The following is a 12192-nucleotide window of genomic DNA, read 5'->3' on the forward strand; positions in this document are numbered from 1 at the left end:
TGTGTGCGTGCGTGCGTGCGTGCGTGCGTGTGTGTGTGTGTGTGCGTGTGTGTGCGTGTGTGTGAAATCTCCTGTCCATATTTGTATGAATGAGGAAAACAAGTCACCAACTAATTGTTGTGCTGCAGCGTTGTGTGTTTACTAATCTGCCTCGCTTTGTCTCCGCATCTCACCAGAGACACGGATTAGTGCTAAAATGATGACTGCTTAATCCTTGATTTGCCTGTGCTAAATAAATATTAATCTACCCTGCTCATCATGCTCTTGTAAGGTACAACATACACAATATGAGAGTGCTAAGCTGTTACATAAATCATAGCCTTATCTTTTTGGATGAGGCAAAATCATGAGACCATACACACACAAATACACACATCATCTCTGCAAAAAAAAAAAAAACCATATCAAGCCAAAGAGGGTGACCGGGTGGGATTATTTGCCGGTGAAATTATTAATCCTGCTAAATACAAAGCCTGGAGTAAAATAAAAATAAAATCTTTTTGTTTTCGTTTAGGGCGTGTAGGAATCAAATCAGCGCTGAATCTGCAGGTTGGTGGAAAAATGAAAGCTGCCATTGCTAAAGAGATCATTGGCACACACTTTTAAAACTGACAAGGCCTTGAAAGTGCAGCGCAGAAGAGGTTAAGCAAACACTGTCCACGTCAGTCAAGGATAGTGTGTACACTCTTACAGACACACAGAGCGCAGCCTCTGACACAGGCGTTTCAGATCCACCTGGAAAACATAAACGACTGGTTATTCTGCACCAGCTACCCATGGTTTAGGTTCTCAGCTCTTATTCTGCTGCAAAAACTCTGGAAAACAACTTTATTTCGAAACTGCCTGCATCTATGGTTTTAAAAACTTGGCAGTGCTAAATTAAAAACAGGAAGCAAGCTCTGAAATGTGTTTTGCGTGGTCCTGCTGAGGGCTATTATTAAGCATTACAAGCTAGCTCATGCTACTTGTTGCAAAATCCCTTTTAAGGGAAAAATATGTCAAAAATGTTGCTCTATCTGGTGAAACGACACTATCAATATCAAGCGACAAAATTATTGGGTATAGCAAAGAAACCGCCGTGCATGAGTCAATGGGTTTTACAACAGCTGCGTGTTTGCTAGCTGTCTCCGACACTTGTCATTACTCAATTATGGCCTGAACAGGTAGGGACATCTTGTCTCTCCACTGTGTCACAGTCAGCTGATTTGTGTTTGCTCCACCTAACCCTAACCCTAACTGGAAACAGTAAGACACCTTTGACGATATTAAGCTCTGATTCAATCTGGTTCTTTTTCCAGGAGTGAAAAGTTAAAAAGTTCAGACCCTCGCTGTTTTTTTTGTACAGGCAGTGTTCAACAGGACCCTGGCACTGTCATTATTTTCATAAACATAATCATAGGGCAGGTATCCTCACTGACGCCACGAGCTATGTGCCTCTGACTGACTTAAAGATGTCTCGAACACTCCAGTTACACAAAAAGGCCATTAATGCCTCGAACATTTCAACGGGATGAATGTGCTTACATTAGGAAAAGAAAAAGCACAAATGAACACCCATTTAGGGATGGAAACAGGCTACAGGGATGTGTGGAAAAATACACAATACCTTTTGGCTCTCCAAGAGCTTGACTACTCGTGACAGGTCTAATTTCTGGACCCAGGGAATTACTAATTGACTTAAGCTTTCGGCTCTCTATTTAATTAGAGAGGTCTCCAAATGAACTTTAGACCAAAGCCATTTGCTTTTTAAACAAACCCCCTTTTTTCTGACAGCTGTTGTTAGTTTGCCCTCTTCTCACAAAAAAAATAAATAAAATAAACCACAAGCAAAGCACAGTTGTTGTTTATGCCATCATAGACTCCTGTTCCAGTTACCGTAGGAGGATAGAGAGGAATATAAGAGAGGAGATAAAGCCAAAAGAAAAAAATAAATAAATAAAAGAACAAGCAGATGAGTTGAAAAGTGTACATTTTAATTAGATTTCACTACAAACAAACAATTGTCATGTGTAATTAGCATAGTTTTAGATTAAGCCACAATATTCCTTTATCAAATATACAGCTCGTCAGCCAGATCTAGGCCAGCCTGCTGAGAAGGAGCGGAGATAAAATGGGCCCATTATCTTACTGATCGCTGCAGGAAATAACCACTACTGGAACATAAGTAAGATAGTAACATATTCAAATTACATATGAATGATAAATTTACATTTTTTTCTCTGTGAACATTGGCGGTCCTAGAGGCAAGGCTAAAGGGGCCAATGCCCCCCAATGTGCCCCTGTCTTGTCACTCATCTGTCCAAATGAGCCAATTAGGAGTTTTCAGCACGCAATCTTGTATAAGGATACTGGACTAATATGTGGCCCCCTTGATGGCCCCATACTCAGGCCCTGTCCACACGTAGCCGGGGATCTGCCAAAACGCAGATATTTTTCTACGTTTTGGCCTGTCATCCACATGAAAACGGAGTTTTTTCACACGAAAACGGATCTTTTTAAAAACTCCGGCCAAAGTGAAGATCTGCGTTTTCTCCGTTTTGGGTGTCTGCGTGTGGACAGACAAAACCGGAGTTTTAAGGTCCGCAACGTCACTTTCCGCGACAAAAAAATGCTGACATCACGTGTGCGACCTGTGTTTACACTAGCTGGCATCATGGCAGCCCTCAGAGTTGCGCTCTGTCACTACCCGATCCATCAATTGTCCAAGCGCTTTTTGCTTGTTTGTTTTTGCAAGCGGAATTACTGCTCCTTGCAGAAGACCACAGATGAAGGACGAGGTTAAGAACGGGGGAAGTACTGCCGCCTACAGGTCTGGCATGTCCTTAACAACGTATTTTTCCGGGTACGTGTGGACAGAGTTATTTTTTAAAACGCGGTGGTGTGGATGCAAGTTTTTGGAGGGGCGGATATTCGTTTTTAAAAAACCCCGGCTACGTGTGGACTAGGCCTCAGAAACATCCTAGATCCACCACTGTCTGTAAAATAAAAAACCATAGAGGCCAAGCTTCAGGCCTGCTTCTCCTATGTCTACAGACGGACATTACGAGAGATGAGAGAGAAAATCAATGAAGTTATGACACCAAAAATTAGTCCTGCTTTTAACGTACTAATATTCCAAAAGGACACGTTTCCAACAAGCAAACGGAATTGGAAAGCAATCCATCACAACGCCATGACACTTGTTTAGAGGTTGTATAAAGAGAGTGAGGTCATTCTTCAAAACGTGTTTTTTTTAACCGTTCCTTCAAAGCCCTTCCTGTATCTGCTCATCTCTGCTGGGATGAACCAAAGCAAAACTCCCCTCCTCTCTATTTAGTCTGAGTGCACGGAGCAGATACATCAGAGAAGCCACTGACAGAACTGGCCCTGTTAATACCTACGATGTGATATACAAGAACGTTCCAGGACGTGCTCTGTTCTTCTTCTTTTCTGTCACAGAAAACGGAGGAACTTTTTTCTCATTTTCTTCTCTCCTTTCAAAAAGCACACATGCACATTCCACAAGCAATCAAACTGACTTCACTGGTTTCTAACACGGTTCTGAAAATGTGCATTCAAGCTATCCTTGCAACTGAAATCGGAGTCAATCAGAAGTGGATCAGATTTCACGCAGTTCAAACCAAATGTTTTAGTACCTCAGCTCTCATTACACTGTTTGTTTAAGACCACAAGACATGCATAATTAACAAGCCACTTATTCCCTGACAAACCTTGCCAATGGCCTTGATATCAGCATGCCTTTCCTCTCAGGAATACCACATGTCAATCAAGTCCCAAACCTGGAATACAGATGCAGACGACTGCGGATCGCAGAAAGGGAGAAAAAATGGCCGAGTTGATGTCTGATATAGTCTCTCTCCTGTGTTATTTTCTGTTTTTCCTAAAGGTTTATTAATGTGCACATCTTGTGACCGGGCTCTTTGCCTTTTCAATCCCGGCCGTTGTCTTTGGCCAACGGGGAAGAGAATGTCTCATTTGTCATGAGACATCTTGTGCTATTGTGGGGTGTTTTTCCCCCCCTTAAACCTGGGGAGACTTAGTCATTCATCAACTTCTTTTCCCCTCTGAGCTCAGAGATTGTTGCTTAACTTCTGTTTGAATGATGTAGCTGTGCATATTTTTCGTGGTTTTGTTTCATCTCGCCAGCTTTCATAGCCCTGAAAATACTTCTGAGATCAATCAATAAAACTTGGCATATAACCTTTTGTGCGGCGCATTGTTTTGCCGGTAAGCACGGAAGGGACAAACCTTTTCTAAAATAAAAGGCTGCTGAACACTTTGTTGAATATGTGAGATAAGGACTTTGAGGCACTCACGTGGACCTGAAGAGCTGAGCGAGTGTCCTTCACATTGAATGCATTAAGAAATATAGAGGACAAACAACGTCAAAGACTGAAAGGTCTACACATTTATTCCATCTGCTCAACTATTGAAAACAATCATAACGGTTGTTTTGGTGAAGGCTTTAACAACTTTAATTAAACACAATTACTCCCTCAGTTGAGAAGCCAGTTAGAGATTTCACATTTTAAGGAGACAAGAGGCTGGCGGTTGAAATTTTTTTAATTGAGATCAAAATTACTTTCATTTTACACAAATCTATCAAAATCTGACCCTAATTTCCTGTTTGACCAATCAATAACAAGACGGAACCATGGACAGACATGTTTCAGACAGTGCTGCTATAAAAGCTGCAAAGAGCTTCTATAGATGAATGTCCAGCAGGATGTCACGGGAAAATGCATCTCATCTGAGTATTACTGTTTGGAAATAAAAAATAAATATTGCTAAACACCATGCTGGAGAGCAAATGGGGTCATAATTGGACTTATGGCAACACAATATTTAAAACATCACATGCTACAAGTGTGTTCTGCCATTTTTGCACGTAAAAAAATGCATGGGGGTAAATTGGTGTACACTTGATGTGGAAGTCATGGTAACACTTTACAATAAGGGTCCCTTTATTAATGTTACTTAGTGCATTATTAAGCATTAATAAAACAGAGTCCCTTTATTAACGTTACCATTATTAATTATTAAGTGTCCTTAAGGTTATTGGGGGGGGGGGGGGTCTACTTCATAATGCATTATGTAATGTGCTTAAGCAGTTGTTAGTACTTTATTTAATAGATTATTAATGCTTAACAATGCACTAAGTAACGTTAACAAAGGGACCCTTATTGTAACGTGTTATCAAAACCATTAAAAGTTACACTGGCAAACTGGAATGTGATGAAATTGTTTTCATGGCTGCAATTTAAACTAAAATTCTAATTTTATGTGCAGAAATAAACTGAGCAGCAATGAAAATTTGGATCAAAATGATCGTAGGTTCAAAAGTCCGATCCCAATTTTGGAAAACTTCTCTCCAAACCTGACCACCAGCATCCAAACCTGACCACCAGCATCCAACGATGACAGATGAAACAAAAAGCAACAGGGAAGATGAAAAAAAAACATACAAAGGAAGCAAAAGTGACAAAAAAAGAGAGAGACCTCTTTTTTTTCTACAGCTCATTTGATTTGACCTGAACCTAAGACTCTGCCCCTTCCCGAGGCCCACAGGACCCGAGATCAAACAGAACGAGTACTCAGACGCACGGCCCTGATTGTTCTTTCCCCACCCTACCAAATCCCCCTACTTCCACTTTGAAACGAAAAGAATAAACATATTCCAAATACCCAGACCCATGTTTTTCCATGGCTAATATCCTGTATGGGGGGAGGAGGGGGTGCTCATGCAAAATAGGCAGGAGAGCCTGAGAACGGGACAGAGCACAGAGGGTAGAGGAAAAATCCCCCATTTTTTATTTTCCCTTAAGAGTCTGATGAAGGCTCGCCGAGATGAGAGAGAGAGGAAGGGAAAGACGGACACGAAAGAGAGAGAGGGAGAGGGTAACGCAATCCTGACTGGCGCTCGACCAACAGCAACAAAAACATTTAGATAACCGCGCTCAATAATGAACGATTTCAATGAGGACAAAAATTACATTTCCTACAGATAACATGCCCCCTTCCCATAACAGCCCTGAGACCACGTCATGAGCAGCATGCTAGGAGTGGGATGTAGTAACTACATTAGTATCCTCTTACCCCACCAGAGACAGTACTTTTACTGGTTGTGAGAAGTTGGCGAAGCTAAAAGAGACGGGGAAATCTAGAGCCTGTACAGCAACTTGACCAGCTTTACTGGAAAAGCAACAAATCTCTGTCCGGCCGCCTCCGTCTGCGGTGTGGCTCGCAACATCACCCAACGTCAATAACAAGGGCCACTCCAAATAAGACTCCACATACACATCACCCAGGATCGCTGCAGCACACTTGATCCTCACAGGTGGTGCAGGTCACAGCGAGAATGGCATCCCCACCTTTCTCATCCACTAAGCACTCACTTCCTTTCATGCCAAAATCTGTCAAGTTGCTGGAGAGGGGAGGAGGCAAGAAAGGAGAAGATACGGCGTGGAAAGGAGGCAGAGAATAAGAGAGGGAGTCTTTGTCCTCCTCCACTCAGCTCCAGCGTGTTTCCTCCTTGGGTCTGTCCAGGATTAGCATATGAAAGGCAAGGGAAGGCGTGCAAAAGGTCAAAGAAAGAGGATCCCGTCCAATGAGAGACAACAAAAACAGGCCACACCGGCCTTTGTCCTGTTCGTGTTCTCCAACATCTAACCTCGTGCCCCTCCCTTAACCCGGGATTATTTCCATACGCCAGAAGATGACGGTTGATCATAAATTACTAACTAAGTCGAGCTGGGTCATATGGAAGTCACGGTGGCAATTTTGAGCCGCGTCACCACTCTTGTGCTCCCCTCCCCACACACACACACACACACACACACCTCGCACATGGAGGCAGGCGCATAAAACACACCTGCTTTGCCATTTTACAGTCGCCTCTGCCCAGATGATATCCGATCAAATCCTCCGCAAACATCACAATAAAGGGAAATTTAAGAGCGGTGTCGTTTGGGTCTGATCCGCGAAAGCCGCTCCCTTCCTTCCATGTAAATGCTACCTGAGCCACAAGCATCCACAACAAAATTGTACACTCCAGTGCTTTAGGGATCCAGTTTAGTTTATAGAGGGAGGCTTAGGGAGTTTACCCGTCTCCACTGTTACTCTATTATCATACATATTGCTTCACATGACAGCTTCCATCTGCTAGCATCTGAACAAACACCCAAAGAACACCGGCCTGGTGTTTCCGGGCGTCTCTGCAGCACAGACAGTCGTGCACCGGTGGCAGTCTGGGAGGCAGGAGCAGGAAGGGAGAGAGAGGGGGGGGGGGGGGGAGCCAGGAGAGAGAACAGAGGTAGAGCATTTCATCTCTCTTTCATCTCTGTCACCCAGTCAAGCGTTCAATGCCCCATTCAGCGCCTGCCCAGCATTATGCAAAATAATGCTAATCCCCTTCCCCGTGCTTTCACACTTGTATAAACTGCCGTTCCTGCCTCTGAAAAGCAATTATATCAGTTTACGCTCCTGTCAAAAAACAGGATTAGCATGCAAGCACGAGTAGCACCAGCTAAGGCCAGTCTCTACCCACCTTTGGCTATCGGGAAGCACAGAATGTTAAATGTTTGTGCACCCCCCAGCCCCCGCCACCAAAAGAGCGAAGTCAAGCTGCTCAGTTGGTGGTGCAATTAGATGTTTAGATGGAAAGTTTCTTCTTTTATTAATGGTTTGAGCTTTATTTGCTGGAATCTCAGCCTTGGACAATGATGAGGAAACTAATTCAGCACACAGGTCTCACTTCACAGAGAGTGTGTGTTACACACGAGACACACAAATGAACTGCTGGTCCTGGCAACACAAAGCCTCTGCATGCACCGAAACTTGTCTGCACACATGCAAACACACACACACACACACACACACACACACACACACACACACACACACACACACACACACACACACACACACACACACACACACAGCTAGCTAACAGGGTATTTTTGAATATGCTTACAGAAGCTGAAACGCTGCAAACAGAAGTTGTAGCGAGCTAGCTGAATCTGGACACTCAGGCCCAGTGGTTAAAGGATGCAGCACACCCATCCCAACCGATGACAGGTCAGGGACAGGGATATTAGTCAGTGCAATTAGAAATGTCGTCATGGTGACTAATGAAATTTGGCAAAGTGGCTGGTGTTTGACTTAAACGATCTAGCTGGTTAGGTGCTAGCATGAGAAGGGGTGGGGGGTGGGCTCGCTGCTGGCGGCTGGCCCGTTGCCTCACACACACCCATTATTCTCCTTTCTGCCGCGATTGTACAATAGAGTCACTTGTATTTCAGCCGATACCCACCGGCAGTACAAGCTCTCCGACTGACAATTTGCATATGTTAATATAATTAAGTGCTAATTACACTAAAACTCGCATATTCACAAGCACCCTCCCCAGGAGCCACGCACGGGCTTGATCTCGTTCCAAGTCTTTAACCCTCCTCTGCGTTGTCGAGCTCGAAGTGTGTGTGTGTGTGTGTGTGTGTGTGTGTGTGTGTGTGTGTGTGTGTGTGTGTGTGTGTGTGTGTGTGTGTGTATCAGATGGAGAGATGGAATCGTGTGTTAGTAGCGGTGCCCCGAGGGCTGACACAGGAAGCTCCCCTCTCTGAGACGTAATGCTGAGCTGCAGTGAACTTCTTAGTTTCTCCCCCTCATGCAGGCCTTCCTGAGCCAGGAGACGCTGATACTACTACTGCATCTTTACACACACACACACACACACACACACACACACACACACACACACACAGCTCTTAACTATCCCTATACATTTGAGCTACAGAGGAGACGTGGTACTTTTGTACTTGAGAATAACATTTGGTAAGACTTCATAATAAGAGTCCCTTTATTAACGTTACTTAGTGCATTATTAAGCAATAGTAAACTGTTAAATAACACACAACCATATTATGTAATGCATTACTCAGCAGACTGCACCCCAGGCTCTTTGTCCTAACCTTAAGGACACTTAATAGTTGGCCAATAATGGTAATGTTAATAAAGGGGCCCTTTGTTTATTAATGCTTAATAATGCACTAAGTCATGTTCATAAAGGGACACTAAATGTAAATTGTTATCTTGTGTTTTTCTTTGTCAATTCAACAAGAAAACTCTGGATGTGTTTCTGCAAAAGTTCAGAAGGACAAAAGTTAGTTTGACTCAAGATTTGAAAAATATTAATACAACTGTGTGTGTGTGTGTGTGTGTGTGTGTGTGTGTGTGTGTGTGTGTGTGTGTGTGTGTGTGTGTGTGTGTACACCTGCCGTTTTGATAATGGAGGACAGGCGGTTGTGCTTTTCACAACGTAATGGCCGTGAATCAGGGAGGAAGCCAAGCGGTCGAGCTACAATTAGAGTCCTTTTGTGCTTCTTCCTCTCTCTCTTTCCCCTTCTCTTTTCAGTCCTGGACACTCTACCTATTAAGGGTATGCTAAAACAGTCCACGGTGTCCTGCTGCAAGAAGGGTGAATGAACAGGGGGCGATTGGGGCTGAGGGGAGGGGAAATTCACACCGAGCTGCTGCTGCACACACACGGACACGCGTGCACCACACACGCACCAGATGGTACAGGAAGCAGGATTAAATAAACACACCTATTGGCGGAGCTAGACGCCTCTGTGTGCACTGTCCCCCTAATGAATGTCTATTGGGAGTCATGGAGTCCAAGCTCATTTGGCTGACTCAATGAGATGCAGCATTGTGGCTATGGTAATACGCTCCTCCCCTCTCCAATAATCATACGCAGGTCATTGTGTCAGAGTTATTCGTCTCCATCGTACGCCAGATGTTGTTATGCCGGAGAGTAGATCTCTCCACTGGGTGTCGACAGGCTTCTACTCGAAAAAGGGTGAAAAATAACAAAGAATACATGTGTGTGTGTGTGTGTGTGTGTGTGTGTGTATTGTTGTAGTAGTCCAGTCCAGCGAGCTATACTGCCTGCTCAAGCATGACGGCTGGTAATGCAGGGTTGGATGTAGCTCTGCGTGTGTCTTTTGGAATGGGGGGGGGGGGGGGGGGGGTGTCTCCTCCACTAATACCTGCTTCTCGGATTACCACAGCGTCTTAAGTATTCAACCAGACTCCTATTTTCCCTTTCTGCCTTTTTAGCCAAATTGGCTGTCTTTTCAGTGTAAAGTGGCGATATAGCCCTATTTACTAAGGGCCTATGGGAGGAGGGGGCATTAAAATGCAGCGATAGCCTTGTTGCAAAGCTCCTCTCTATTTCTTTCCGTCTCTTTCTGCAGCAAGGGCTTCTAAATCACCCGGCCTCCTCTATTAGACGGGAGACTTATTGAGGTAGAAACCATAAAAAATGAAGAAGGGAAATTTAATCCCTGAAATATTGATTTGCACATTAATATCAGATAGGCAGAGGGCAATCTAGCCGGGTGGAAATGACACATTGTCGACCCCTAGGAGAGGCCCGAGCCAATCTTCTAGCTGCATGTGTCTTAGACCCAGGAGTTATAGGACAGACTCAGCCCCTGTCTCCCTCACTCCCCCTCCTCCCTCTCATCTCTCCTGCCCCCCCCCTCCATCCACACCCTTAATGAAGGCTGCAATGCTGAAAATGCATTAGCTTTTAATAATCAAAAAGCGTTTTCAAGCCACCAGCTTTTGTCCTTCGAGGGCTGTCTGCTCATCTTTTACGCTGGATGTTTTTTTTCATCCTCCCCTATACTATTAAAATGAATGTTGCAAACAGCTTAACTCAGAGGGGGAGAAACACACAGTCTGTAAATTGATAGTGGTAAGACGCCAAGCACAGAAAAACAATAACAAGAGGACTCTGCAGTAATTATTCTAAAATAATAACAATAAAAATGTGCTCATTTACAAGAGAAAAAAGGGGGAGGTATCTTCTTGTGTAGTGGGACCACACCATCATTACTGATGCAATTCTTTGAAATTAGACTTATAATTCTTTTATTATTAGGCCTGAGTTGTGTATGTTTGTGCTGCAACGTACAGGCTTTAATGAAAATGCAATAAAGTGGAATAAGATCTAGAAAAGATCTGCATGTAAAAATTAAGATATATTTTGTTTATCGGTGTAAAAATGAAACAAATGTTGTTTTTATATTAAATGAATGTATACATGGGCAGGGAATGAAAAAAATAAAAATGCATAATAATAATAATAATAATAATAATAATAATAATTATTATTATTATTATTATTATTATAATTATTTTACTAAATTAAAAAATCTGATTGATTTCCTCTGATTTGTTTTATATCCAAAAACATTTTTATAAAAATTGTGGGTTTGGTCTGAAATGAAAACATGTTTTTAAAAGTATGATAAATGATGGAAAGCTTAATTAGAAGCCTTATTCTTGGTAAATAAAAACAATATGAGCTCGATACAGAAATGGTGAGAAACAGACACAAACCCAACCAGAACTGTGAAAAGACGTGGAGCGAATACCGCTCCTCCACGCACACACACGCACACACACACGCCATGTACCGTTACGTACCGGGCTAGAGACCGGCTGGCCCCTTGGCCCTAATGTTTTTTTTTTTTTTTCTCAGCGCGATCGACGTCCCCCTTGTCACTGTCGACCCCATCTGAGCCAAGTCTGGCATGGCTCAGGAAAGAAAAACGATCTAAACACCCACGAGATCCTCTCACCCACTTCCGGTCTTTTCTAAATTATAACAAAATACTGATTTTGAACTTTATTCAGACGCAGCGCCTCACAGATGGCCAAAGAGAAAATTCAAACCGTATATCACGAGCGGGGTGTTGAAATCTCAACTTATAAGTGAAAGCTGGATATGGAAGTGTGTAAACAACACGAAACTGGGAGTAAATTGGAGATTTGGGTTAAAGATGCCGATGCTTAAGGCATCTTTAATCCGAGAGAACCGGGAGCTGGTGCCTCCGAGGGGACGCTGAGCTCTCAGCTGTCCAGCGATCGCTCCCCCTTCCCAGGCAACGAAGCCACTCGCAACTCGTTAAAGTCAGATTACTTTTACAAACCAGCAGGTGACAGAAATACATCTAGTGCTGGAAAGTATGTTTGTTTTTTTAGATGTTGTGTCTAAAATGATCAATTTGAAAAGATTTATGCGTATTCAGATGTGCACGGGAGGCGATCGCGGTGCGTAAATCCCGATTTGTTCAAAACTACAATCTTTGAGCTTTGCGTATCCAAAACCTGACTTTAACTTCT

General features: G+C 43.3%; 1 protein-coding gene across 3 annotated transcripts in view; it reads right to left on the reverse strand.

Moving 5' to 3' along the window:
- zfhx4 (zinc finger homeobox 4) overlaps window positions 1–12192 on the reverse strand; it is an 83586-nt gene that overhangs the window by 67226 nt on the left and 4168 nt on the right. The window contains exon 1 of one of the 3 annotated variants that reach the window (XM_070553376.1): window positions 4317–4341. The exons of the other annotated variants lie outside the window; for them this stretch is intronic. The gene's annotated coding sequence lies outside the window, so the exon portion shown is untranslated. Of the gene's footprint in view, window positions 1–4316; window positions 4342–12192 lie in introns of those variants that run through there. 3 annotated transcript variants of the gene reach the window in all.

The sequence above is a fragment of the Nothobranchius furzeri genome, chromosome 7, assembly GCF_043380555.1.
Source record: "Nothobranchius furzeri strain GRZ-AD chromosome 7, NfurGRZ-RIMD1, whole genome shotgun sequence".
Classification (NCBI taxonomy): domain Eukaryota; kingdom Metazoa; phylum Chordata; class Actinopteri; order Cyprinodontiformes; family Nothobranchiidae; genus Nothobranchius; species Nothobranchius furzeri.